Genomic DNA, 23,689 nt, shown 5'->3' with positions numbered 1-23,689 from the left:
CTTAAACAACAGAAATTTATTTCTCACATTCTGCAGGGTGGAAGTCCAAGATCAAAGTGCTGGCATGGTCAGGTTTTAGTGAGGGCTCTCTTAGTGGTTCTCAGACAGCCACCTTCTCATTGTGTCCTCATATGGCAGAGAGAAAGCAATCTTTCTCTCTTTCTCTTCTTATAAAGCCACTAACTCCATGATTAGGGTCCCGCCTTCATGACTTCATCTAACCCTAATTACACCCCAAATGCTCATCTCTAAAAACCATCACATTAGGGGTTAGAGGTTCAACATATGAATACTGGGGAGGACACAATTCAGTCTATAGTATTCTGTCCCTGACCCCCCAAAATGTATGCCCATATCACATGCAAAATGTATTCATTCTGTTCCAAGAGCCCCAGAAGTCTGATCTCATTGCAGCATCAACTCTAAAATTTCACCTAAATATCATCTTAATCAGATATGAGTGAGACTCGATGTACAATTCAACCTGAGGCAAATTCCTCTCCAACTGTGAATGTGTAAAACCAGACAAGTTATGTGCTTCCAATATACTTTAGTGGGACAGACATAGGATGGGCATCCCCATTCCAAAAGGGAGAAATTGGAAAACACAAAGGGGCAAAGGGTCCCAAGCAAGTCCAAAACTTAGCAAGGAAGATTCCACTATATCTTAAGTCTGGAGAATAATCCTCTTTGATTTAATGTTTTGCCTTCTAGACTCACTGGGGCAGTGGTTCTACCTTTGTGTCTCTGCTGGGTGGAGTTGCACCAAGGATCTGGGCAGCTCCATCCCCAAGATTCCACAGGGTGGTCCCAGCCACAGGGCTCTTCAGGACAGTCCCACTCCCAAGTCTTCAGTCAGAGGCCACCTGGCCTGTTGAAACTAAGGCAGGGCTGAATTGCATTCAGTGTTCTTCTTACATTTGAAGAATAGTGCACATTTTTAACCATACAGCACTATGACCCAGCCTAAGATCTAAGAATTCCAAGAGCCTTCCTTCATTTTGTCTCATTTTTTCTATCCCTTTTAGTTCCAACTAACAATATCTTTGGAGGCATAATCCCATCTCTGTTCTTAGCTTCTGTTGTAATTGCTAATTAAGTCTACAAGTCACATCCAAGATATCTTTACTAAATGGTTGTTTAGCCACACTCTTAGTGTTCTCTTCAGAACAAGCTTTCTCATTTTTTTGCAGTATAGATAGGTTGATACTGTTGGTAGGAATGTAAATTAGTGCAGCCACTGTGGAAAACAGTATAGGGTACATATCCCCCCCCCAAAAAAACCCCACTAATTTGAAAAGATACATGCACCTCAATGTTCATATCAGCATTATTTTCAATTGTAAAGATATAGAAGCAACCTAAGTGTCCATCAACAGATGAATCGATAAAGAAGATGTGGTATATATATATTTTTATACATACATATATATATATATATATATATATATATATATATATATACACAATAGAATACTACTCAGCCATAAAAATGAACAAAATTTTGCCATTCACAGCAACATGGATGGACTTGGAGGGCATTATGCTAAGTGAAATAAATAAGACAGGGAAAGACAAATACTGTACTATGTCACTTATATGTGGAATCTAAAAAATACAACAAACTAGTGAATATAACAAAAAAGGAGCAGACTCACAAATATAGAGAACAAACTAGTGGTTACCAGTGTGGGGGGAGCACTATAGAGGTGGGGGAGTAGGAGGTACAAATTATGGGGTGAAAGATAGGCTCTAAGGATGCACTATACAATATGGAGAATACAGCCAATATTTTGTAATAATTATAAATGGAGTGTAACCTTTAAAAATTATATACAGAATTTTAAAATGATAGGTAGATAGAGATATAGATAGATAGATAGATAGATAGATAGATAGATAGATAGATAGATAAATAATAGGCTGAGAGTTTTCCAAACCTTCACGGTCTGTTTCCTTTTTGCTTAATAATTCCTTCTTCAGTTTCTCTCTCTCCTTGCACATTTTACCATAAGCAGTCAGGAATAATCAAGCTACTCCTTCAATACTTTGCTTACAAATCTCCTCAGCTAAATAACCAATTTCATTGCTCACAAGTTCTACCTTCCATAAAACACTAAAACATCATTCAGCCAAGTTCTTTGCCACTTTATAAAGAAGATCACCTTTCCTGCAGTTTCCAATAACATTCCTCATTTCCAGCTGAGAGCTCACCAAAACCACCTTTTAACATGCCTATGACTTCCCTGGTGGCACAGTGGTTAAGAATCCTCCTGCCAATGCAGGGAACACAGGCTCGATCCCTGATCTGGGAAGATCCTACATACCATGGAGCAACTAAGCCCATGCACCACAACTACTGAGCCTACGATCTAGAGACCACGAGCCACAACTATGAAGCCCACACGCCTAGACCCCATGCTCCACAACGAAGAATAGCCCCCACTCGCCACAACTAGAGAAAGCCCGCATGCAGCAACGAAGACCCAAGGCAGCCAAAAATTAATGAATTGATTAATTTTTTAAAAAATACATGTCTAGAGTGCACCTCAAAATTCTTCTAGCCTCTACCCATTGCCCAGTTCCAAAGCCACTTCCACATGCTTAGGTATTTGTTACAGCAACACCCCACTTCTCAGCATCAAAATCTATATTAGTCTGGGTTCTCCAAAGAAATAGAATCAATAGAAGGAGAGAGAGAGAGAGAGAGAGAATTGGCTGATGTAATTATGGATGGTAAGTAGTCGCAAGATCTGAGGTTGGCAAGCTGGAGCCCTAGGAGAGCTGATGGTGTGGATCCAGTCTCAGTCCAAGTCCGAAGACAGGAGAAGACTGATATCTTCAGCTCTAAGACAGGTAGAGAGAGAGAATTCTCTCTACTCCACTACTTTGTTCCATTCTGGCCTTCAATTGATTGGATGAGGCCCACCCACATTGGAGAGGGCAATTTGCTTTACTCAGACTACTAATTCAAAGGTTAATCTCATCCTGAAACACCCTCACAGACACACCCAGAATAATGGTTGACCAAATATCTGGGCACTCTATGGTTTAATCAAGCTGACACACAAAATTAACCATCACAGGACCCAAGGAAAATGAAGACAGCACTATGATAGTATGGTTTCAGCCTCTCCATTCTGTTCCCTCCTGGCTCCTTCCCACTAACCAAGTGTTGTCTTAACTGAATGAAGTGGGGAGAGGTAGGAGGAACAGGGATGGAAATGGACAGGATGGACGAAAGAAGGCGAATTTCTAAATTAGTTTGGGGCCAACACACTTTTGGGATAAGAGTTAATTTGGAGTAATTTACCAGTTTATAGAGGGAGATTTTTTAATAATCCTTTTGTATTGGCCTATATCTCTAGTATGATAATGCATTAAATGGGGTCGCATAACATAGTCAAGATTTGCAAGGAAGGGACAGGATCAAGAGATTTTTTTTTTTAAAGAAAGGTTTTAATAAGCTCCCACAAGGTCCCTGACCCTCATCTCATGCCCCTAGGTCCCTTTGAGGTAGATATTATTATCCTCATGTTACAGATATGGAAACTGAGATAGAGACCCATTCTGCCAAGATGGTGGAGCAGGGACCGAAAGGAGTACCTGTCTTTCCTGGTCTGCAATTCTTCACTACCTCACACTCAGCAGCTGACCTGCTGTTAATTAGCAAAGGATGCCCCCCTCCTTTCTCCACATGTGTACATCTCTAGAGAACATTTTTCTCTCATTAGTATCAAAAACGAACCAGGGTTTTTAGTACCCAAGCTCTGGAATCGATTAAGCATTTTAATCAGATGAGAGTTACAAGAAGCTGTCAGTAGACTCATTCCCAGCCAAATACTCTTGCCCATAGCTCATCACTTCTAATAAGACAATAATAACACTTTTAATCCTGCACTCCACAGTTAGTGAGTCATTCCTAATTACCCTCATCTATGAGAGAAATCTCTTTATTAGGCCCTGAGCTAATGCTGTCCTAGAACCCCTTCTATGATTTCACAAATTCTCTGGGACAGGGTCTGTCAAGATGAGAGGAAACAGGGAAATATATTTGTCCCTGTGCAGAGAGCCATGCACAAGGCATCACATTTCATGCAGCTGTAATAAAGCCAGGGGCTATTAGTCATAATAAATTGAGTTGAATTAAAGAGGGGTTGAACTTTTTTTCTTCAATTTATCTACCAGCAAAGAAGGGATCACAGCACATTTTTTAGTTTCCCGGAAAATAACTGCAGAAAGTTGGGTTATTCTATGTGGTCAGACTTAGCATACCTTGTCCTTGTTACTAGTCAGTTCCCATTCTAGAAAAAAGTAGGCTTGTGGCTCCTGTTCCATAGAAACACACTTGATGATTTTTTTTTAATTGAAGCGTGGTTGATTTACAATGTTGTGTTTGTTTCAGGTGTACAGCAAAGTGAGTCAGTTATACATATATTGTACATATATATATGTATATGTATATATATATATATGTTCTTTTTCAGACTCTTTTGCCTTATACGTTATTACAAAATATTGAGTATAGTTCCCTGTGCTATACAGTAGGTCCTTGTTAGTTATCTAGTTTATAAATGGTAGTGTATGTTAATTCCAAACTCCTAATTTAGCCCTCCCCCCCTCCCCGCCTTTTCCCTTCGGGAAAATTGATGACGTTTTTAAGTAGCACTCTGATGGATTATTGCAAACAATGACCATCCTGACTTGATATACATCTTCCCCTAGGACACCAAAGGACACACATGGACACCCACACACTTCATCAGTACCTTAAATTGGTCAATTATGTTTGAATAAAAGGGACTTCTCTCCTCTGTGCCAGTGTTTGGTTGAGAAAGCCACCTGGGGAGGGAGAGAGGCATTCAGTTTTGAATATACAACTGAGCTCTCCATGCAAACAAGGCAATAGAATCAAAGACCCAAGAGAAACCTCTCAGTGCCACTCCATCCAGCCCCCAATTCCTCAATAATAAATCCCCTTCCCTCCAAAATAGTAGTGAACGCTGCAAAACTGTCAATAGCAGCTTGGACTAGTTTAAGTCTAGCTGTCACTTTTCAGATAGGCTTAATATTGGATACTAAACCAGAAGAATACAAATACGGCCTGACCACAGAGCACAGCAGGCAGTAGCTCACTGAAGCATCGCGCGGAGATTGTGACAAATTCATGCTGCACTGTGTACACCTTCTGCTCTCCGTGCATTCCATGCCATCTGCTCCTTTGCCACTGCCACCGTGGCAGGACATCTCCCAGGTTACTGCTGCTGAGCTGAAACTGTGCCCTCTCCCACAGATCCCCTGTGATCTGCTATCAGAAGAGCATTTAGCACTCAGCCCCACATCAGAGGGGACCATTTAATCCACAGGGACATGCTGTGTAGGCACACCTTGATAGGCTCTGCACGAGTCTGCATTGCTGTGGAAGGGAGACTTGGGAGAGACCCTGGGCTATTGTTTCCAAGCCTCATCAGGCCTAGAAAGGCATGACCATCTAGTAAACAGTAGCCCACCCAAATGCACAAGCCAGTAAAAAGAAAACTGATTCTAACACTCCCTGCTTTCCCCCTCCCATGAGTGCTCTCTCTCTTCTACCTACAGCACACAATGTATTCGTTCAGTCAATAAGCACGCTCTGGCACCTGCACTGAGCTCTGACACATAATCCTCACCCTCATGCAAGAGCAGGGGGCCAGTAGAACTATGTGGACAAGTTCTTAACATTCACAAAGGGATTCAAATTTACACTTGTGAAGTTACTGCCAAATGAAGTCCTGTATCAGTCACAAAGATATACTGAATGACTGAAAGAAATTTATCACCCAGACTTAAACTCATATCCAATCATCAGAATGCTTAATGCCTAATGCACTATGAATTATAATCAATCTATAATTAAGCTCTGAATAGAAAGAATTCACTTGTGCTTTGTGCTTTATAGCATTGATGTGTTCATTGTAAACCTCTAAAATGGACTGCAAGAAGGTTCAGACCTTCATTTATGTTCCCGTACACTGGAAGCCTTGAAGAATGGAAGGGAAGTGGACCTCTCTCAACTGCTGTAGGGGAAAGAGGAAGAGAAAGGGGTAGAGAAGTGACCAACAGTCCATAATACATAAGCTCTGTTGTCCACCCAGGCCTCTGTTTCCCTTCAGGGCTCTGCTAAGCTAGGCTCCCACTTCAATTCAGAGATTTCTCCCTTCCCTGAACAGTGGCCCTTTCCCTATGTCAAATGTCTAACAATAGACATTTGGCATAGGGGGGGATCTTCTAACAATATGGCACACTGAACTGATAAGAAAGAAAAAAAAAAGCCTCTTTCAAAATCATGTTAAATGCTTGATCAAATATAATACATTTTTAAAATAATGATTTACTTTGAAAGAATAAAGTTCCAGGAATAAAGAGGGATCCAAGCCAGAGAGTTAATGGAGGCTGTACTTTCAGGCCTTTTTGTGTGCCAGACACTTGGATGAGCATCTTTTTTTTTTTTTTCCACGTAGTAACTTCTTTTTTTAACATCTTTATTGGAGTATAATTGCTTTACAATGTTGTGTTAGTTTCTGCTGTATAACAAAGTGAATCAGCTATATGCATATGTATAATCCCCATATCCCCTCCTTCTTGCATCACCCTCCCATCCTCCTTATCCCACCCTTCTAGGGGGTCGCAAACCACGGAGCTGATCTCCCTGTGCTATGCAGCTGCTTCCCACTAGTTATGTATTTTACATTTGGTAGCATATATATGTAACTGTTACTCTCTCACTTCGTCCCAGCTTACCCTTCCCCCTCCCCTTGTCCTCAAATTCATTCTCTATGTGTGTGTCTTCATTCCTGTCCTGCCCCTAGGTTCATCAGAACCACATTTTTTTTTTTTTTTTTGGATTCCACATATATGTGTTAGCATAAGGTATTTTTTTTTCTCTTTCTGACTTACTTCACAATGTATGACAGACTCTAGGTCCATCTACCTGACTACAGATAACTCCGTTTCATTTCTTTTTATGGCCGACTAATATTCCATTGAATAGATGTGCAACATCTTTATCCATTCATCTGTTGAAGGACACTTAGGCTGCGTCCATGTCCTGGCTGTTGTAAATAGAGCTGCAATGAACACTGTGGTACATGACTCTTTTGGAATTATGGTTTTCTCAGGGTATATGCCCTGGTGTGGGATGGCTGGGTCATATGGTAGCTCTATTTTTAGTTTCTTAAGGAACCTCCATACTGCTCTCCATAGTGGCTGTATCAATGTACATTCTCACCAACAGTGCAAGAGGGTTCCCTTTTCTCCACACCCTCTCCAGCATTTATTGTTTGTAGATATTTTGGTGATGGCCATTCTGACCGGTGTGAGGTGATATCTCATTGTACTTTTGATTTGCATTTCTCTAATGATTAGTGATGTTGAGCATCCTTTCATGTGTTTGTTGGCAATCTGTATATCTTCTTTGGAGAAATATCTATTTAGGTCTTCTGCCCATTTTTGGATTTGGGTTGTTTGTTTTTCTGATATTGGGCTGTATGAGCTGCTTGTATATTTTGGAGATTAATCCTTTGTCAGTTGCTTCATTTGCAAATATTTTCTCCCTTTCTGAGGGTTGTCTTTTGGTCTTGTTTATGGTTTCCTTTGCTGTGCAAAAGCTTTGAAGTTTCATTAGGTCCCATTTGTTTATTTTTGTTTTTATTTCCATTTCTCTAGGAGGTGGGTCAAAAAGAATCTTGCTGTGACTTCTGTCAAAGAGTATTCTTCCTAGGTTTTCCTCTAAGAGTTTTATAGTGTCTGGCCTTACATTTAGGTCTTTAATCCATTTTGAGTTTATTTTTGTGTATGCTGTCAAGAAGTGTTCTAATTTATTCTTTTACATGTAGCTGTCCAGTTTTCCCAGCACCATGTATTGAAGAGGTTGTCTTTTCTCCATTGTATACTATTGCTTCCTTTATCAAAGATAAGGTGACCATATGTGCGTGGGTTTATCTCTGGGCTTTTTATCCTGTTCCATTGATCTATATTTCTGTTTTTGTGCCAGTACCATACTGTCTTCATTACTGTAACTTTTTAGTATAGTCTGAAGTCCAGGAGCCTGATTCCTCCAGCTCTGTTTTCCTTTCTCAAGATTGCTTTGGCTATTTGGGGTCTTTTGTGTTTCCATACAAATTGTGAAATTTTTTGTTCTAGTTCTGTGAAAAAATGCCAGTGGTAGTTTGATAGGGATTGCACTGAATCTATCGATTGCTTTGGGTTGTATAGTCATCTTCTCAATGTTGATTCTTCCAATTCAAGAGCATGGTATATCTCTCCATCTGTTTGTATCATCTTTAATTTCTTTCATCAGTGTCATATAGTTTTCTGCATATAGGTCTTTTTTCTCCTCAGATAGGTTTATTCCTAGCTATTTTATACTTTTTGTTGCAATGGTAAATGGGAGTGTTTCCTTAATTTCTCTTTCAGATTTTTCATCATTAGTGTATAGGAGTATAAGAGATTTCTGTGCATTAATTCTGTGTCCTGTTACCCTACCAAATTCATTGATTAGCTCTAGTAGTTTCCTTGTAGCATCTTTAGGATTCTCTATGTATAGTATCATGTCATCTGTAAACAGTGACAACTTTAATTCTTCTCTTCTGATTTGGATTCCTTTTATTTCTTTTCCTTGTCTGATTGCTGTGGCTAAACCTTCGAAAACTATGTTGAGCAATATTGGCGAGAGTGGACAAACTTGTCTTCTTCCTGATCTTAGAAGAAATGGTTGCAGCTTTTCACCATAGAGAAAGATGTTGGCTGTGGGTTTGTCATATATGGCCTTTATTATGTTGAGGTAGGTCCCCTCCATGCCTACTTTCTGGAGAGTTTTTACCATACATGGGTGTCGAATTTTGTTAAAAGCTTTTATAACAAAAAATGAATTTTGTTAAAAGCATCTATGAAGATTATCATATGGTTTGTATCCTTCAACTCGTTAATATGGTGTACCACATTGATTGATTTTTGTATACTGAAGAATCCTTGTATTCCTGAGATAAACCCCACTTGATCATGGTGTAAGATTCTTTTAATGTGCTGTTGGATTCTGTTTGCTAGTATTTTGTTGAAGATTTTTGCATCTATGTTCATCAGTGATATTGGTCTGTAGTTTTCTTTTTTTGTGACATCTTTGTCTGGTTTTGGTATCAGGGTGATTGGGGTCTTGTAGAATGAGTTTGGGAGTGTTCCTCCCTCTGCTATATTTTGGAAGAGTTTGAGAAGGATAGGTGTTAGCTCTTCTCTAAATGTTTGATAGAATTCTCCTGTGAAGCCATCTGGTCCTGAGCTTTTGTTTGCTGGAAGAATTTTCATCACAGTTTCAATGTCAGGGCTTGTGATTGGTCTGTTTATATTTTCTATTTCTTCCTGGTTCAGTCTCAGAAGGTGTGCTTTTCTAAGAATTTGTCCATTTCTTCCAGGTCGTCCATTTTATTAGCATGTAGTTGCTTGTAGTACTCTCTTATGATTCTTTGTATTTCTGCAGTGTCGGTTGTTACTTGTCCTTTTTCATATCTAATTCTATTGATTTGAGTCTTCTCCTTTTTCTTCTTGATTAGTCTGGCTAATGGTTTATCAATTTTGTTTATCTTCACAAAGAACCAGATTTTAGTTTTATTGATCTTTGCTATCATTTTCTTCATTTCTTTTTCATTTATTTCTGATCTGAGCCTTATGATTTCTTTCCTTCTGCTAACTTTGGGGTTTTTTTGTTTCTTTTTCTTTAATTGCTTTAGGTGTAAGTTTAGGTAGTTTATTTGAGACTTTTCTTGATTCTTGAGGTAGGATTCTATTGCTATACACTTCCCTCTGAAAACTGCTCTTGCTGCAACCCATAAGTTTTGAGTCATCGTGTTTTCATTGTCATTTGTTTCTAGGTATGTTTTGATTTCCTCTTTGATTTCTTCAGGGATCTCTTGGTTATTTAGTATTGTTTAGCCTTCATGTGTTTGTGCTTTTTACAGTTTTCTCCTGTAATTGATATCTAGTCTTATAGTACTGTGGTTGGAAAAGATACTTGATATGATTTCAATTTTCTTAAATTTACCAAGGCTTGATTTGTGACCCAAGATATGGTCTATCCTGAAGAATGTTCCATGAGCACTTGAGAAGAAAGTATATTCTGTTGTTCTGTGATGGAATATCCTATAAATATCAATTAAGTCCATCTTGTTTAGTGTGTCATTTAAAGCTTGTGTTTCATTATTTATTTTCATTTTGGACAATCTGTCCATTGGTGAACGTGGGGTGTTAAAGTCACCTACTATGTTTGTGTTACTGTCGATTTCCCCTTTTATGGCTGTTAGCATTTGCCTTAAGTATTGTGGTGCTCCTATGTTGGCTGCATATATATTTACAATTGTTATATCTTCTTGGATCGATCCCTTAATCTTTATATAGTGTCCTTCTTTGTCTCTTGTAATAGTCTTTATTTTAAAGTCTACTTTGTATGATATAAGAATTGCTACTCCCACTTTCTTCTGATTTCCATTTGCATGGAATACCTTTTTCCATCCCCTCACTTTCAGTCTGTATATGTCCCTAGGTCTGAAGTGGGTCTCTTGTAGACAGCATATATATGGGTCTTGTTTTTGTATCCATTCAGCCAGTCTATGTCTTTTGGTGGGAGCATTTAATCCATTTACATTTAAGATAATTATTGATATGTATGTTCCTATTAACATTTTCTTATTTGTTTTGTAGGTCTTTTCCTTCTCTTATGTTTCCTGCCTAGAGAAGTTCCTTTAGCATTTGTTGTAAAGCTGATTTGGTGGTGCTGAATTCTCTTAACCTTTGCTTATCTGTAAATGTTTTAATTTCTCCATCGAACCTGAATGAGATCCTTGCTGGGTAGAGTAATCTTCGTTGTAGGTTTTTCCCTTTCATCACTTTAAATATGTCCTGCCACTCCCTTCTGGCTTGCAGAGTTTTTGCTAAAATATCAGCTGTTAACCTTAATGGGGATTCCCTTGTATGTTATTTGTTGCTTTTCCCTTGCTGCTTTTAATATTTTTTCCTTGTATTTAATTTTTGATAGTTTGATTAATATGTGTCTCGGCATGTCTCTCTTTGGGTTTATCCTGTATGGTACTCTCTGTGCTTCCTGGATTTGATTGACTACTTCCTTTCCCATGTTAGGGAAGTTTTCGACTATAATCTCTTCAAATATTTTCTCAGATCTTTCCTTTTTCTCATCTGCAATTCTTTTCATTCTTTTTTCTTTATTCTGGTCCCTGACAGTTATTTCCACCATTTTATTTTCTAGCTCACTTAGCCATTCTTCTGCCTCAGTTATTCTATTGATTCCTTCTAGAGTTTTTTTAATTTCAGTAATTGTGTTGTTCATCACTGTTTGTTTGCTCTTTAGTTCTTCTTGATCCATGTTAACTCTTTCTAGTATTTTCTCCATTCTGTTTCCAAGATTTTGGATCATTTTTACTATATTACTCTGAATTCTTTTTCAAGTAGGTTGCCTATTTTATCGTCATTTATTTGGTCTTCTTGATTTTTACCTCCTTCATCTGTAACATACTTTTTCGTTGTTTCATGTTTTCTTTTTTTGGTGGGTGGTGCTGTATTCCTCTCTTACTGGTTGTTTGGCCAGAGACATCCAGCCCTAGAGTTTCAGGCAGTTGGATATAGCCAGGTTTTTGTGCTGAGATGAGGACCTCAGGGAGGCCTCACTCTGATTAATATTTCCTGGGGTCTGAGTTTCTCTGTTATTCCATGGTTTGGACACAGAGCTCCCACTACAGGAGCTCAGGCCCAACCTCCAGCCTGGGAACCAAGATCCTACAAGCTTTGTGGCATGAGAAAGAAAGAAAGAAAGAAAGAAAGAAAGAAAGAAAGAAAGAAAGAAAGAAAGAAAGAAAGAAAGAAAGAAAGAAAGAAAGAAAGAAAGAAAGAAATGAAGGAAGGAAGGAAGAAAGAAAGAAAGAAAGGAAGGAAGGAAGGAAGGAAGGAAGGAAGGAAGGAAGGAAGAAAGAGAGAGAGTAAGAGAGAGAGAAAGGAAGAGAGAAAGAAAGAAAGGAAGGAAGGAAAGAAGGAAGGAAGGAGGAAAGAAAGAAAGGAAGGAAGGAAGGAAGGAAGAAAGAAAGAAGGAAAGAAAGAAAGGAAGGAAGGAAGAATGAAAGAAAGAAAGAAGCAGGATATCAAGGAATAAAAAACAAAATAAAATTAGAAAGATAAAAAATATATTAGGAAAAATAAAACTATAATTGAAACAACTGCAACAAGGTAAAATAAAACTACAACAGAAAAAAAAGGGGGAGAGGAGAACAAGCCAAAAGGAGAGAACAATAACAAAGTATAAAGAATAAAATAAAATTAGAAAAATAAAAGATTTATTAGGAAAAATAAAAATATAAAAAAATCAATAACAATGAATCTACAAGGTAAAACAGAACCCCAATCTAAAAGAGGAAGAAAAACAAAAGGAAACCTTGGCTATGGGGGTGGAGTTTAGGTGGGGGTGGAACTTAGGCAGGGGCGGAGTTTAGGGTGGGACAGGACCTAGGCAGGTGGGGGGGGTGACGTTTGAGTGTGGGCCAGGGCCTAGACTCAAGACCTGGTTGCTGGAGGTTCCTCCTGACCCCTTAGGTGTCTGTGGTCCCCCACCAGTGCCTGGTAGGTGCCCTAGTTGTGAGGAGACAAGAATTCCACGTCCTCCTAGTATGCCATCTTGACTCCACCCCTTGGATGAGCATCTTTGTACATAAAACTTTTCTTAGGTTTTAGTCCCCTCCCCTGACTGGGATGGGTCCATGGCTTCTAGGATAGATTCACAGATGCAATGTTCTTTGTATGTATGCCTCATACCTATGCATCCTCCTCATATATTCTGGTCACTGGCATCCACTTCCTCTCTTGCCATTAATTGTTAATATATGGATTGCCAAACCAAAAACACACTGTACCACAGCAAAAATTGCTTTTTGTAGGTAGATGTCCAAACACTGACATGGCCCTTCCCCCAGCTACTGGATAAACAGCAATGTGGTCACAGCTCTGGAATCCTTGGACTTGAAAATATCTCATTCTATGGGGACCACATGGGTAATCTCTGAGAAAAGAAGGGAGATGATGGGAAGCCCATCCACCCACTTGTATCCTTGGTCTTGGGTGGACTCATTTGTTGGTCCACTGGCACACCAAAGTGAGAGCCATCTTAAACTGAGTCCTCAAACCCAGACCATCCTTTGTGAGCTGACCTAACTCACCAACCACCTCCACTTCCCACCAATAATAGTGCTCCCACCATAATCTATGTGGCAGACAAAGTTTGTCATCCACCCAATACTCATTTCCCCTTCTTCTTTGCTAGCACAGCCTCAATCTTGGAACTGCAATGTGCTCAGCTCCAGAACTACATTTAGTTAAGCTAAACATAACTATCCCATTCCCCTGTTTCTGAGCCTCAGGATGTGTGGCTGCCAGCTCCACTTTTAGCCACTCAGGTGTAAATGAACAGGGGTTCAGTTCTGAAAAGGCTTTGGCATTCTTGAAGGAAGAAATAGACATAGCTAACAGTTGCTTTCCCTCTTCTCCTTGTCATGAATGTGTATGTCATGCCTGGAGCTACAACAGACAGCTTCAACCAGGAGGAATCAAACCAACCAGTTAAGGCAGAGAGGACAGACAGAAAGAGATTGGGTCTTTGAGAACGTGGCTGAGCTGCAGTTTCCATTCCGAACTGCAAAACTCTAAACTTATAATTAAGATAATTAAATGCACTTATTGCTTAAGCCACTGTTGGTTGGGCTTTCTGGTCAATGCAGCTGAAAGCATTCCTAATATATCCTTTTTTCCTGCATTGCACTCAGGTCCACCATGTATGATTCATGGCACCTCCAGTATGATGAGTACCCCAAGAGCACTTATCACAATAATGCAATTTGTTGCTTATTTCATATATTATCCATTTCCTTTCTATAGTGGAAGTCCTACAATGTCTGACTAATTTCCTATTATATTACCAACATCTAGAAAATTGTCTGGCACATAATAGGGGTTCAAAAAAATAACTGAATAATGTCAAGCTGGAAGGAATACATGAATGCCTGAGCTTTGGAAAGCAGTGGGAACATTAACAATGGATTTGTTTATAGTTGAGAAACATGCTCTGTGAATATGAGGAAAGTCAACTTTGATAAGTTAGTGCTGGCAGGAATTAATGGAATGGGATAACTTTAATCTGGTTGCCCAGAGATGAGAATGACCCCATTTCCCCAGCAATGGGTACACCAAGGGATTCTGAAGGCCTGTGGTAAAGAGGCCCAAACCAACACACTGATCCTCTTTCTCAGGTTTGGGGTAGATCTAGGGTGACACACACTTGCTGTTACCATTGGTCCTTGGAGTATCTGAACCTTAGTAAGGCAGCATGTAGCTCTGATCTTCACTTTCCAGTGAATACCTGCCATGCTTCTGTTGCTCCTGGGGTGCTGTGGAACCAGCTGTGGGTAACCTGATGATGTTGCAGACAGCCAGGAGGGGGCCAGGACTGGTGAGTGCTGACAACTTGGGCTATTCCCAAACACTGGGGAGATGCAACAATTCACATCCTCAGAGTACACGTAGGCTTCTCACCACTGCGATGGTAGCTGAAAATGGCTCTGGGGACCATCCCGATGGTCTCCACCCACTGTGCCTATATTTGTAAAGACATTACATGGCACACAGGCTTTAGAAGAAGTCATACCCAGCTCATCAAACCTTCATTGCAAACATGTGTGTGAATTTCACCTGTAGAACAAATGCCCAAATCAGAAAAATCCAAATGCAGTTTTGAAGAAATAACTAGAAGTCGCTCTACACTGATGACTTGGTCTCACACACTGAGTTTTCGTAACCTGCCATGTACCTCTTCATAGGTGATAAAATGATCTTTTCATACAGCTTGGAACATAAATCATCTATTTCCTCTACATTTTTGCCTCAAAATGATTGCCATTCACCAGCCTTTTCCTCTCTGGGCATGGCTTCCTATTTTAAGCCCTTGATTCCCACTGATGTTATGGATATTACTTCAGTGACAGCTGCCTCAGAACTGCAGAATTTAGAGAGCACTGAGTCTCCCTTCACAGATGGACATTTTATGGCCTCAAAATGCATAGGTCCTCCCAACCCAGTAACTTTTCTGATGGTATTGAAATGCATATGGTACCATGATTTTCAATGCAAAGAATCTTAGAATATCCAAGTCAGAAGAGATCTTAAAACCCCTCACAATCTCTATTCTTTCACTGGCATTTGAATTTCCACTCTAATATCCTCAATAACTGAGTAGATCTCTCTTTAGAAATCTTAAGGCTCCAGGAAAGTCACAAAATTCCAAACCGTTCCTTATATTTTGGAACAATTGTAGGTACTTGAAAATTCTTTCATACTTTAGCCAAAATCTGCCTCCCTATAATGCACACCCAGTAGTCTATGTACTGCCCTACAAGACAACCCTTCAAATGCTAGAAGGCAGAAAACTCATTCTCCCCATCCCTTCTTGGTCCCAAACTGATCACAGGTAGTTCCTCATTACAAACTTCTTTTCAAGTTATTATTTCAGTTAATATTTATAATATAATCTTTGATGTAGAGATGCTGTTATACCCATTTTATAAATGAGAAAGTGTGGGATGAGAAGAGTTAAGTGGTTGCTCTAAAGTTACCAGCTGGCAGGTGACAGAGCCTTGGCTCAAACCCAAACCTCCTGATTCCCAGTCCTTTGCTCCTTCTGCTGCTGGAGAAGACATGGTTTTGAGTCCCCTCATGACCTCTCATGTTCTTCTGTGGACACAAACCTATAGTAAGTCACTCATTACTAAATCCTACACACCAAGGGTGGGGCAAGCACACAGAGCAGGGTGGAATTTCCATGTCCTTTGTTCTGACATGCCACTTCAATTCATGCAGCCCAAATTCAAAATGGCTTCTTTGGCACCATGCCCACACTATTTAAATATTTTTTTTTTTTACCATTTATGGAATCAGTATATGTTTATGGTAGAAAACAAGACAAGCAAAAAGAGAAATAATCTAAAATTCCATCAACCACATAAAACCACTATTAACCATTTTCCTATGCACACATTTGGTAATAAATAAGATCATATCGTAATGTTTTGAAATCCGCTTTTTAAACACAATTAATTATCTGTCCCTGTACTTAAATATTTTCCATGACATCAATTTAGTAGTTGCATAATATTTCTTTATAAATATAAAGAGCATATAAATATGCTCTATTTAAACCAGTGCCCCATCGTGGGAGACTTGCTTCTAATCTTTCTCGCTGTTGTTACAATACTAAAGTGAATATCCTTGCAGCTAAATATTTCCGCACATCTATTGTATCCTTTCCATAGAATGTATACCTAAAAGTGGCATTGCTGGGCCAAAGATATTCACATTTTAAGATTTTCTTATTTGAATTGCCAAATATACCTCCAAAAGAATCAATTTACACTGCAACCAAAAGTATGAAAACTGATAATCACAAACCCTAGCATTGTTGTATGTTATCTTTTATTTAATATTTGTCTATTTTATGGGCCCAAAATAGTTTTTAAAATTATATTTTAGTTTGCATTTTTCATTTATTTATTGGCCAAAGTTAACATTCTTTCATAAATTGCCTGTTCATATCTTTTGCCCATATTTTTACTGGATGTTTACATTTTTATTAATTAATAAAGTCATTCACACCTCTTTGTTGAGTAATATGAGTTTATCTGCATATTAGTCAAAACCTCCAAAACTTTTTCCATGATGCTGTTCAGACACAACTCTCCTATCTCATATGTATCTTATAGTTTTGGCTGCCATCTATGTTTCATTTACATGTCTTCTTATTAAATTTCATTTTGTTAAACTTCCTGTACTGTTACAAACCATTAAAATAATTTTATCCCCATCCCATCATATTTTCCCCCTATTCTGAGATATCCACCAATTTAACCCATATCTCTACATATTTACTTGGGTCAGGATAAAAGATCATAGGGCAGACATGACTCTTTGAGAGTCCTGAGACCTCCCTACAAGAAAACATCATTCACCACTTCTTTAACACTTCCTTTGGGTTATGTCAGAGTTCTTATTCATTTATTAATGTGTGCCTGCCATCAAAGATATAAATAATGAGTCAAAGGATACAATGGCCCCAATCATAGGTAGCTTATAGACTACTGAGAAAGACATTAATCAAGTATTCACACAAACATACACTGCTGTAATAAGTGCAGTAAAGGAGGAATATTCAAGCCTATGAGAGCCAATAACAGGGATCCATCAGTTACAGTAGTCCAACCAAGACGTGATGGTTGTTTGGTGTAGTGTGGAGATGGTATACAGAAAGAGAAGTACACCTGAGAAATACTTAGAGTAAAATCAAAAAGCCTTAGTTGGACTTTCCACTGGATGTTAAAAATATAGGAAAAGAATTTATCTAAGATGATTCCTAGAATTTTGGCTTGCACAAGTGAGGTCAGTGGATATAATCTCAAGGGTCCCATAGCTATGTGTGTGTGTGTGTGTTTTCATCCCTATGCCAAACTAAAATTATTTTAAGCATATTCTGGATAATTTGTATGACCACTCCTTGAGTTCAACATTTTGACATTCTAAAGCTGGTGTTTGGGTTTGCCTTCAGGATCCTGTTAGCACAAGAGATCACCTGGAGTGACAGTGTTTAATCATTAGTGGATTGAGAAGTATGCTTACAGCCACAAGCTTAGTAGATCCTCTTATCAACAAACTTGCTTTAAGTATAACATTCAAATTAAATTTTTTCACCAGTTATAATGATCAGATTTTAAAGAATAAAACATTTTCATTTCTTAAGTTAGTAAAGTAAGGTTTTAAACTGTCATTATGAAAACTTCAAAGTAAAGAAGTAGCACTTCATTAATTGCCACAAAGTAATATGAAAAATCCCAAAGGGATCTGAGAAAAAATTTTGAAAGATGGGTTCAAGCCAAGGAAAGGATAAATATGAGGTTATATCAGGCTGTGGAAATGAAGGTTTCACAGTAGTTTGAATAGTAAAAGTGGACAGAGCCTTAATTGGCCTACAGCTGAATTCAGAAGAAAATGGGTAGCAGCAGTAAGGACAATATTCACAGTAGTAGGAGTGATTTAAATTCAGAAAAAAAATCATTAAAATAAATTTGAATAATAAAGACAATGTAGTACTGGCATAAGGGTAGATATATAGATCAATGGAACAGAAATAAGAGTCCAGAAATAAACCTTTACATTTATGGTCAATAGATTTTCAACAAGGTTGCCAAGACCATTCAATGGGGAAAGAACAGTCTTTTCAACTAGTGACACTGAAACAACTATTTACCCACATTCAAAAGAATTAAATTGAACCCTTCCTTCCACCATATACAAAAATAACTCAAAATGGGTCATAGACCTAAATGTAAGAACTGAAACTATAAAATTCTTGCATATCCATACAGTGGAATATTATTCAGCTATAAAAAGGAATGAAGTACTGAAACCTACTAAAACATGGATGAATCTTGAAAACGTTATGCTAAATGGAAGAAGCCAGACATACAAGGTCACATATTGTATGATTTCGTTATATGAAATCTCCAGAATAGACAAATCAATAGAAACAGAAAATAGATTAGTGGTTGCCTAGGACTGGGCATTGGGGAGGGAGGCATGAGGTAAGAGGGAGTGGGAGTGGGAGTGACTGCAATGGATACACCGTTTCTTTTGGAGCTGACAAAATGTTAAAAAATTGGTTGAGGAGATGGTTGTGCAATTCTCTGAATATACTGAAAACCATTGAATTATATACTTTATTTTTTCCTTTTTATTGAAGTATAGTTGATTTACAATATTGTGTTCATTTCAGATATACAGCAAAGTGATTCCGAGATATATATAAATATTCTGTTTTTAATTCTTTTCCATTATAGGTTATTACAAGATGTTGAATATAGTTCCCTGTGCTATACAGTAAATCCTTGTTGTTTATCTATTTTACAATATATAGTAGTGTGTATCTATTAATCCCTTACTCCTCATTTATCCCTCCCCCTGCTTCCCCTTTGGTAACCATAAGTTTGTTTTCTACATCCGTGAGTCTGGTTCTGTTTTGCAAATAAGTTCATTTGTACTATTTTTTAGATTCCACTTATAAGTGATATTATATAACATTTGTCTTTCTCTGTCTAATTTACTTAGTATGATAATCTCTAGGTCCATCCATGTTGCTCCAAATAGCATTATTTTATTCTCTTCTAAGGTTGAGTAATATTCCATTGCATATATACACCACATCTTCTTTATCCGTGAATTATGTACTTTAAATGGTTAGATTGTATGGTGTGTGAATAATTTACATAAAATAAAATGTACTGATTTTAACTTTATAGTTTGATAAATTTTGACAACTGTATGCACCCATGTAACTACCGTCCCAAACAAAACACAGAAAATTTCTCTTTCCCCAGGGAGATTCTGTTTCTCAGAAAAATACCCTTTTTATTTAATTCATCCTTCCCCCAAAAGATAACCACTATTCTGATTTCTATCACCATAGCTTCTTGAACTTTATATGAATGGAAACAGACATTATATATTTGGCATGTACGCTTGACTTCTTTTGTTTAGCATAAAGTTTTTGAGATTAATTTATGTTATTACATCTTTCTTGTTTGTTTGTTTTTTGCTGCTGACTAGTAGCCTACTATAGGAATATATCACAATAATTTTATCAATTCACCTCTAAATGGGCATTTGTGTCATTGCCTGTTTTTAGCTATTAGGAATAAAAGTGCTATGAATATTTTTGTTTTTGCTTTAAGATCCTTTTAGTACCAAGGGTCACATGGAGTTCCCTCCCCCTAAATCTCGGCAGGCTCTCTCACTGCATGGTGAATTAAAGCAGTGAGGAGTGATGCTGTGCTTAAGAGACTGGCAGCTTCCACTTCTGGTCTCTTGGACCACTCATCTGGGATCCTTGAGTCCAACAACCCAGCTGAAGAGACCACAGGTAGAGGCCCTAGACAGACACCATGAAAATAGAGAGGGCCCAGCTGCATCTAGCCTTGCAGCTGTCCCCACCGAGAGACTCAACATTCGAGTGAGGCTGTCCTGCCCCATCCAAACAGGACCAGCCACCAGCTGAGGACCACCAAGCGACCCCAATGTCGCATAGAGCAGGAGAGTTGCTCAGCCAAGCTCTGCCTGAATTTTTTACTCACAAAATCTTGAGCCATAATAAAATGGTGGTTGTTTTATGCTACTGGGTTTGGTCCTAGTTTTTTACACAGCAATAAATAACAGAACAGGATGAGCGTGGACTCATCCTGCACCTGGGGCTCTGTAGTGTAGTTGAATAGTGTCCCCCCAAAATTCATGTCTACCTGGAACCTCAAAATGGGCCTTATTTGGAAATAGGGTCTTTGCAGATATAATTAAGGTAAGGATAGAAATGCAATTATACTGGTAGGTCCTAGTCCAATGACAAGTGTTCTCATAAGAGACAGCAAATAATACACAGAGACATAGAAGAAGACAGTGTGAAAGCAAAGGCAGAGATGGGAGTGATGCAACTACAAACTAAGGATCCCCAAGGAGCACCAGGAGCCACCAGAAGTTAGGAAGATACAGGAAAGGATTCTTCCCTAGAGCCTTTGGAGAAAGCCTTTGGCCCTGCTGACACCTCAATATCGAACTTCTAGCCTCTAGAACTGTGAGGTAATAAATTTCTTTTGTTTTACGTCACCAAGTTTGTGGTCATTTGTTACGGCAGCCCTAGGAATCTAGGACTTCTATTCTGTTGCATCAATCTGTGCAGCCAGCTCTCAAAAGCGTGGCTGGTTTCTCCATCTATGGCAGGGTCAGCTACTCCCTCAGCTGTACTTGTGTTACCGAGTCCAAGCTTGTACTGCTTGCCACACGACAGGCCAATAAATCAAGAGATGAGTTGTTGGGGCAAGGAACAAGGACTTCATTTGGAAGGCCGGCAGACCAGGAAGATGGTGGACTAGCCTCCCAAAGAACCATCTTGCCCGGGTTTGGATGCTAGCTTCTTTTGTAGAACAAAGAGGGTAAGGTGAGGAGGTAAAGTAAAAAAAGGAGATACTTTGTTTCAAGTATTTCCTGGTTCTGGCCAGGCTCCAGAGAGGATGTGTTAATTCACAGGTAGGCCTGGTCAGGATGTTTCCTGTAAGCTGAACAAAGGTATTTTAGCTTAATGCTCAGGCATGGGAGACAGTTCCCAGAGATGGGCCGTTAGGTACACTTTAAATTATAGGCAACATCCCTTTAGTGATTAACTTGTAGCAAAAGCAATAGAATATAAAGGTTAAAGTAAAAGAAACAGATCTAATATGGAGTCAGATTTGTTCTTCCCTATTACACTCACAGGGATGCAAGCAGCATGGGTCTCTTCTCTCCTGGAAAGTCCTGTTCCTTGCTAGACTGAAGTTCATTTAGATTTCTTTGCAACTTCAACTATCTGATGGGTTTTTTAAATGACTAGTGTGTAACTAATCTAGCTTTTTCATGTTGTTAAGATGAGAGCCACATTCTCTTGTAACTTTCTAAATTCTAACTGCAAGCTCATGCAAAACTTTTTCATTTGCCATACGTACATCTCAATAAAAGCTATCACATAATGAATTTATAGCTACTTTTTAGTTCTTCCCCTTTTTGTAATATTATAATAAAAATAATCTGAACCAGCATTGGTATCTGAGAGAATCTTTCTTTTAAGTTCCCCTTCAGTATGAGAGGCAGTGGATTAGGTCGGTCAGTTAATAATGAATTTACCCAGTTTTATGCACTTCAGCCCACAATCCCCATCCCTACATTTCTTGCTCCTCACTGTGCTTCTCACCAACTGTTCTGTCCCCCTGTTTCTCTGGCTCCACCCCTGTTCCAGGCCAAGACAAATATAGGACAGACTTCTTTCTGTCCAAAAATTAGACTCTCTAAAGCTGAAAATAAACTTGTAAGTAACTGTGTGTCCTAATTCCTACAATGCTAATGCTTCCTGTACCAGACCAGATCTCATTCCCTAGCACAGAGGAGATTTCTGGGGAAACAAATCTCCAGTCCCATTAGGATTTAACTAAACGGAACCAAATTTTTAGTGCTAAAATTGTTAGTGTTATAATTAGACAAAATTATAAATGGTTCTTTTCATAGTGAAAGCAAAAAGTAAGCTACACTTTCATTAGGAATTGAGCATCATTTTCCAGTTCGCCTCCAGGAAGTCCTGTCAACAAACTTGAAATGTACATTGCCTTGCAGATGACACCACACTTGTGGTTCATTCCCTATGTTCATCACTACATGTAGTGAAACATTCCTTTGTCTCCACATCAGACACTAACCGAGGATACAAGGCCTGGGAGAATATAAGTATTTTTCTATAAAAAAGAATTATAATCTGATTTGCTGCTCCTTCACCCAGATGTTTGCATTGCTGGTATTTTTTATCAACTCCACTGCAGACTGATCTTCAAAATGATAAAAGCTACTGAGATGCTTTATTTTCTTTTTCCCATAATGATTTTTTTAAAAAAATACCCAGAGCTGATGAAATATTAAGTCATACATCTTTATAACTAGCTAAATCCAAGGTGGTTATGATATTCTACCTTTCCCCTCCCAGGGAGGTAAAGCCAGGTCAGATGGGCACAGGGCCAAACAGAGCAAGGTTCAATTTGGGTTTCAGTAGACATATTAATGTCCTAAAAAGAAGGAGGTGGAAAAAAACAATGAGGCAGTACGATCGTGTCCAAATAAAATGCCAGATATCAATCCTGGTGAAGCTAAATCCATTGTCAAGACTAAGGACAAGACTGGGAAGTCAGGAGCCAAGTGTACAGAAGGATGGAACAGTTGATAAGGAGCAAGGCAGGGACAAGGCCATCTGGCCCAGGACATCGATTGTGAGCAGAGCAGTGTTCTTATCAGACACTGATCACATGACACTGGGTTATAGGGGCTGATTTGAAGATGTGGAGTTCACTGAGGATAGGAGAGGCCCTCACATTTCCAAACTGGAAGTTGAAAGGTCCTCATATTTCTTCTGGACTGAAAGTCTTAGATGTTTCATTGGCCCATGACAATGTTTCATTGACCCTCAGTGGAACTGAGGGAAATCTCTACATTTCTCTCTCAAATAGCAAGAATTTATGTAAAAGAACCTATCTGTTCTCCAGGTTTGTGGCTCACCTCTACCCCCCACCTCCACTGGACACCTTCATTCTGATAACAGCTTCTTCAATTCTAGTTCTAATGTACCCATTGTATCTTATAAATAGCCCTTTATAACCATGTTCCTAGATCTGGAGCTCTGACTTACCTTTAGAAGTGTTATTCCCTGGAGACAGTTCCTGATCTTAAACCACAGAGGTTTAAGGCTCAAGTACAGGTGGCTTGATCTCCTGGGCACTGACCACACCTGCTTGGATTCAGAGAAACAACCAACCCGGAGTTCCCATTGTGACCACCTCCCTTGGACCATTGGTCTATCATGGCCACAGTCCTCAGGCACCAGTGGCTGGAGCCATTGCTCTCAGCCAGCACTCCAGCCATCAACCTACCCCTGCCATTTGTACTCAGTGACACAACTATCAGACCAGTCTGTGATTCACCCTTTCTTCAAGAGGGAAGAAAAAGCCAAATA

The sequence above is a fragment of the Delphinus delphis genome, chromosome 1 (genome assembly GCF_949987515.2).
Source record: "Delphinus delphis chromosome 1, mDelDel1.2, whole genome shotgun sequence".
Lineage (NCBI taxonomy): Eukaryota > Metazoa > Chordata > Mammalia > Artiodactyla > Delphinidae > Delphinus > Delphinus delphis.
Note: the sequence above shows the minus strand (reverse complement) of the source record.